Raw genomic sequence first — 6981 nt, 5'->3', positions numbered from 1 at the left:
GCGGAGCTGAGGGATACGGTGAAGACATGGAGTGTTGAGAGAATACCGCTGAGAGCGGCTAGCCACTGGAGGCACACGGGAATCCTCAGAGGCTGAAAACAGAGGGAGAAAACCAGCGGAGTTGGAGACAGGATGGTTGGTCCGGGAATTTTGCTGGAAATGAGAAGGTATGTCTGGGAAGAGCACCAAAAGTGAAAAAGATAGGTAGAGAAAACACAACTTTGTCTGTACTGTGGGCACAGACAAAGGGTTTAACAAAGGAAACGTGGAAGACAGGGTAGACTCGACCCAGGAAGGGTGAAATGTTGAACTGCACCACAACAGGTCTCAAAACTTTTGTAATAGTGAAGGGCCCAATAAATCAGGAGGAGAGTTTGAGTCCCTAGTTGACAACCAAACCTTCTGCCTGGAAACAGTGAATGCCACAGGTCAACTCTGACCTTGGTGCAGTCCCTTGATTGAAGAAGAGTCCACGTCCAACGACAGTGCCTGATGAATGCCAGAGCGGAGAGAACAACAGCATCCAGCTCCTAGGAATGAAAAAAGGGTGTTGGTAGCCAAGACATGACTGGAAGGGCGAAAGCCCTGTAGACGATACCAGCAAGAAGTTGTGAGCATACTCTATGCAGGAGAGGTGCTAGTACCAAGAGGCAGGATTCTGGGAGGTGAGACCATTCATGGTCCTGGTTGGCCCACTCGGTCTGGCCATTAGTCTGAGGATGACACCCTAATGACAGACTAACTGTCCTCACTGACTAACTGCCGAAAGAACTCCTTCCAAAAGTGAGAGACAAATTAAGGACCTCTGTCAGAGACCACGTTGACCAGGAGGCCATAGATGCAGAAGACGTGATTCACGACAGTGATGGCTCTCGGGAGAGATGAGTGTCTCGGGCAGAGGGGAGTTTGGTTGGGGGAATAAAGTGGACAGACTTGGAAAAACGGTCCAGAATCTCTGATGCACCAGCGACAGTGTGCGTCTAACTCCTGGGTGGCAGCGATGTTAGAGGCATGGCTGCACTGGAGGACAGGAGCCCGGACAGGCTCAGGAACAAATACTATCAGGAAAGGGCGACTGCTCGGGCCCATGAAAAAAATCGGGAGAGAGCATCAGGTTTAACATTTTTAGAGCCAGGGTGGTAAGAGATGTAGAAGTTGAACTGCCCAAAGAAGAGTGCCTGCTGGGAATTGAGGTGTTTGATGACCAGAAATAATCAACTCCTCCAAGGCCAGCTTGACAGCCAACAGCTCCCTGTTGCCGATGTCATAATTCCGCTCCGCCTGAGATAGACGAAGAGACAAAAAGACACAGGTGCGAATCAATCCATCACAAGGGGATTGCTGGGACAGGACTGCTCAGACTCCCACCTCTGATGCATCCATTTCCACAAACCGCAGAGCTGGGTCAGGGAAATCTAAAATGGGCACTGACGTAAATGGTGTTTTGAGTTTATCAAAAGCAATCTGAGCCAGCGGCGATCAGAGAAATTGACTTTTGGTGGAGGTGATATCTGTCAGAGGTGCAGCAACTTGGCTGAAATTTTTAATAAAGCATCTGTAAAAGTTGGCGAACCCCAGGAACCTCTGCAGGGCCTTGCAGGAGTCAGGGGTTGGCCAACTGGAGACAGCCCTCATTTTGCCAGGATCCACGCAAATCCCCTCAGCGGAGATTACATACCCCATGAATGGAACCGACCAGGTGTGGAACTGACACTTCTCTGCCTGAATGAAGAGCTGGATCTTTAGAATCCTCTGGAGGACCTGGCGGATGTGCTGGGTTTGCTCCTGGAGAGACTGAGAGAAGATCAGAATATCATCCAGGTACACCAAGAAAAATCAGTTTACCATGTCCCGCAGCATGTCGTTCACGAGCACCACTCTTCCACTCATCCCCCTCTCAAATGTACACATAATGGTAGGCATTGTGCAGGTCCAACTTCGTAAAGACGGTCGCCCCCTGCAACAACTCGAAGACTGAAGACATTAGAGGTAAAGGGTACCTGTTCTTGATGGTAATATTTTTCAGCCCCCAATGATGCAGGGGTGAAGCGAATCTTCCTTCTTCTCCATGAAGAATCCTGCACCAGCTGGCGAGTAGGATGAACAGATGAGCCCCACTTCCAGAGACTCCTTGATGTATTTGTCCATGGCCTCCCGCTCCGGAGCCGACAGGGAATAAAGTCGACCTCGAATCAGAAAAGTTCTTGGCAGCAGTTCGATAGGCCAGTTGTAAGGACGGTGAGGAAGGAGAGACACAGCTTGGGATCTATTGAACACTCCTGCCAGATCACGTTAAACGTCCGGAACCCCAGACAGGTCTGCCAGCCTGACCTGAAAAACAGGAGAAGAATACAGTGGAAGGTACCGAACCCAGACAATGCTCAAGGCAGTAGGAGCTCCATGAAGAGATGGAGCCCTCTGCCCAACAAATATGAGGATTGTGCTTTACTAACTAGTGGTGTCCCAAAACAACAGGCACAAAGGGAGAATTGATTATTTAAAGCTTAATCTCCTCATGGTTACCAGAAACCAGGAGACTAACTGGGACAGTAACTTGAGTAATGCTCAATGAAGTTGTCCTTGGCCAGAGTTAATGAAGACTCAACACTGATGTCGAGCCTTTTCCCACCGTGGTACAGAGAATGAGAGTGCAATGAGCAGGGGCCAATTTTCAGGTTTGTCACGTTCACCAGTATGCCCCTCCCTACAGATGAGCAGCAGCTTTTACTGGGTACGAGCAGAAGTGGACTGGCATGCCGCAATAGAGTCCCTTAGTCAAGAATCGCTGCCTCTCTTACAGGGGCAGTCGGATCTGGCCCACCTGCATTGGCTCCGGCCCACCTGCATTGGCTCCGCGTCATGGTAAACCTCAGGAGAGGTGGTGGTGCTTGAGCTCGAGGACCATCCTCTAACGTCTAAACGCCGAGGTGAAAGGCGGCTCCGTTGTCGGTGCCAGTCAGCCAATTATCAACACAGATAGCCAGACTGATGAGATCATCGAGACGGGGAGGCAGTTCCAAGGCAGAGATCTCAACAAGGACGTGTTCCCAAAGCACATGCAGGAACATGTCCTATTGCAGTCTCCAGCAGCTACAAGAGTGCAGAAGTCAGTAGCATAATCCACCACAGAGCACTCCCCTTGCCTGATGTCACAGAGCTGCTGCGAAGCCTCCCTGCCCTGGAGGGCCTGACAAAAGACGTTCTTCATCTCCCTTGAGAAATTGCTGTAATTGGAACAGAATGTGGCCTGTGAGTCCCACACCAAAGTTCCCCACTCGTGGGTCCGTCCAGTGAGGAGTGGGAGGACAAAAGCCACTTTGGATTTTTCAGTGGGGAACGAGGAGGGAAGGAAGGAAAACACAAGGGAGCATTGTGACAGGAAAGATCTACAGAACAATGGCTCACCATCATAGTGTGCTGGACGGTTGAGGCGAGGCCACCTGCAGGTTAGGGGTTGACAGGAGGTTGAAGAGGTGCAGCAGTGGGGCCGGGGTCAGATGTGCTCCAAAGTTGTTGTAACTGGGCTGATAAGTCAGCAAGGCGGGCAGTCATGGTCTCCAAAACGCTGAAGGTGGCAGTCAGTTGTTCGTCATAGCAGCCTGGCCAGATTGTAATGTCAGGCTTGGTGGAAAGTGGAACTAAACATGTAGGTGATAATTAACAAAAGTCTTTATTGATGAATAAACACATGAAAAGGTATGGCAAGCAACAAAAAACAGTTAACCAGTCCGGGACTGATTAGCGGAACCCAACAGGGTGCAGGAGAGAGCGACCCGGAGATGCCACCAACGGGGCGGAGCTGAGGGATGTGTGCCGGTGTGGAGTGTTGAGGGAATACCGGCAAGAGCGGCTAGATGCTGGAGGCACACAGGAATCCTTGGAGGCTGAAGACAGAGGGAGAAAACCAGTGGAGTTGGAGAGAGAACGGCAAGGATGGTAGTCTTGAAGTCTCACTGAAAACGAGGAGGTAAGTCTGGCAAGACCACCGACAGGGAAACAGACAGGTTGAGAAAACAAAACGATATGACTAACAGAGCTGATCGTGTTCAGTGGGGCATGACTGCTTGTAGCAAAAATAAAACACAATCTGGCACAAGACAGCAGACAAGAGGGGTTTAAATAGGGAGAGGTTACAAAGGGGAAATGAGGAACAGGTGAGAGTAATCAGCAAAATGAGCCTGCGATCTCAACCAGGAAGCCAGCATGAGGCAAGCGAATGGTGAATAAAAACAAACAAAGGATACAAGAGGGATAAAATGAATGTAATGTAAATGTATTTCTACATGTATTTATTTCCACATTTATGCATTTCTACATTTATTTGTCCACATGGTAATGAGGGGGGCCTGTTTTCTACTTCAGGCATAGCAATCAAGCTCAGAGTGCTCCAGAGTGAAGCTTGGAGGCCACATTGACATCTTGTGGTTGAGTCAAATAGGTGAAATAGGGAATTAATGATTATATACTGTGTACATATAAGTGAATTGTGTTAAGTGAATCGGATACTCTAAATTGCCTCATAGGAATGAGTGAAAGTCCCCCAGCCACTGGGGGTTGCATCATGAGGGGCATTACGGGTGGTCCACTGTGGCGACCTCTAACGGGATATATACAAAGATATATATATATATATACAGTGTATATGTATACATGTATATATGTATATATATATATATATATATATATATATATATATATATATATATATATATATATATATATACACACACACAGGTGCTGGTCATATAATTAGAATATCATCAAAAAGTTGATTTATTTCAGTAATTCCATTCAAAAAGTTAAACTTGGATAATGTATACATTCATTCCACACAGACTGATATATTTCAAGTGTTCATTCCTTTAATTTTGATGATTATAACTGACAACTAATGAAAAACCACAAAATCAGTATCTCAGAAAATTTCTTCAAGAACCACCACGCACAGACGTATGCAAGACATTGGTTTCAGCTGTCGCATTCCTTGTGTCAAGCCACTCTTGAACAAGACACAGCGTCAGAAGCGTCTCGCCTGGGCTAAAGACAAAAAGGACTGGACTGCTGCTGAGTGGTCCAAAGTTATGTTCTCTGATGAAAGTAAATTTTGCATTTCCTTTGGAAATCAAGGTCCCACAGTCTGGAGGAAGAGAGGAAAGGCACAGAATCCACGTTGCTTGAAGTCCAGTGTAAAGTTTCCACAGTCAGCGATGGTTTGGGTTGCCATGTCATCTGCTGGTGTTGGTCCACTATGTTTTCTGAGGTCCAAGGTCAACGCAGCCGTCTAACAGGAAGTTTTAGTGCACTTCATGCTTCCTGCTGCTGACCAACTTTATGGAGAAGCAGATTTCATTTTCCAACAGGACTTGGCACCTGCACACAGTGCCAAAGCTACCAGTACCTGGTTTAAGGACCATGGTATCCCTGTTCTTATTTGGCCAGCAAACTCGCCTGACCTTAACCCTATAGAAAATCTATGGGGTATTGTGAAGAGGAAGATGCGATACGCCAGACCCAACAATGCAGAAGAGCTGAAGGCCACTATCAGAGCAACCTGGGCTCTCATAACACCCGAGCAGTGCCACAGACTGATCGACTCCATGCCACGCCGCATTGCTGCAGTAATTCAGGCAAAAGGCGCCCCAACTAAGTATTGAGTGCTGTACATGCTCATACTTTTCATGTTCATTCTTCTCAGTTGGCCAACATTTCTAAAAATCCTTTTTTTGTATTGGTCTTAAGTAATATTCTAATTTTCGGAGATACTGAATTTGGGATTTTCATTAGTTGTCAGTTTTAATCATCACAATTAAATGAAATAAACATTTGAAATATATCAGTCTGTGTGGAATGAATGAATATAATATAAAAGTTTCACTTTTTGAATGGAATTACTGAAATAAATCAACTTTTTGATGATATTCTAATATGACCAGCACCTGTGTATATATATATATATATATATATCATATATATATATATATATATATATATATATATATATATTAGTACTATGCAAACGTTTTAGGCACTTGTGAAAAATGTTGCATTGTGAGGATGTCTTCAAAAATAATGACATAAATATTTGTCATTCATCACTTTATGTCATACAAAGTCCACTAAACATAAAAAAGCTAAATCAATATTCAGTGTGACCACCTTTGCCTTTATAACATCACAAATTCTCCTAGGTAAACCTCAACAACTAGGATTTTCCAAGCTTCTTGGAGAATTTGTCACAGTTCTTCTATCCATTTCGGCTGTCTCAATTGCTTCTCTCTCTTCTTGTAATCCCAGACTGACACAATGATCAGTGTGTGTGTGTGGGGCCATGACATTTGTTGCAGGGCTCCCTGTTCTTCTATTGTAATCTTTTCTATTTGCAAAATTATTTTGTATTGACACACTAAAACTATGTAAATTTATATATACAAAGCATTACTATAATTCGGCCCTCAAAGCTACACAGATCCAGCATAGCGACCTCTGAGCTTTCCAAAGTTGAGTTGCCCTGCTCTACATCATTCATTCAATAGAGGTCATTAATTCCCTATTTGACTCAACCACAAGATGTCCCTGTGGCCTCCAAGCTTCACTCTGGAGCACTCTGAGCTTGATTGCTATGCCAGAAGTAGAAAACACGCCCCCTCATTACCATGTGGACAAAGAAATGTAGAAATAAAAACATAAATAAGTGTGGAAATAAATACATTTATAAATAAGTGAGGAAATGTAATTTTTGGGAAATAAATCAATACAATAATGCATAAATAAGGAAATAAATGTATAAATACTCATTTATGTACAATTTAAACATTTTATATTTTTTTGCAAATCTATTTATTTATTTATCTATTTTTAATATAGTCATATTCGGTCCTCCATAGTGGGGCACTCTCTCTTACACACACTCACTCACTCACTCACTCACTCACACAGACCCTGCGTTTGAATATCAACGTTTAAAACACACACAGCTCGCTG

General features: G+C 44.8%; 1 protein-coding gene across 1 annotated transcript in view; it reads left to right on the top strand.

The window, feature by feature from the left end:
- Nucleotides 1–6919: 6919 nt before the first annotated feature.
- The window catches only part of LOC127629939 (calmodulin-1), a 37769-nt gene continuing 37707 nt past the window's right edge, over nucleotides 6920–6981 (top strand). Inside the window, exon 1 of the mRNA XM_052107257.1 lies at nucleotides 6920–6981. The gene's annotated coding sequence lies outside the window, so the exon portion shown is untranslated.

This window comes from Xyrauchen texanus, chromosome 36 (genome assembly GCF_025860055.1).
Source record: "Xyrauchen texanus isolate HMW12.3.18 chromosome 36, RBS_HiC_50CHRs, whole genome shotgun sequence".
NCBI lineage: Eukaryota > Metazoa > Chordata > Actinopteri > Cypriniformes > Catostomidae > Xyrauchen > Xyrauchen texanus.
Note: the sequence above shows the minus strand (reverse complement) of the source record. Positions and strands in the feature narration are given on the sequence as shown.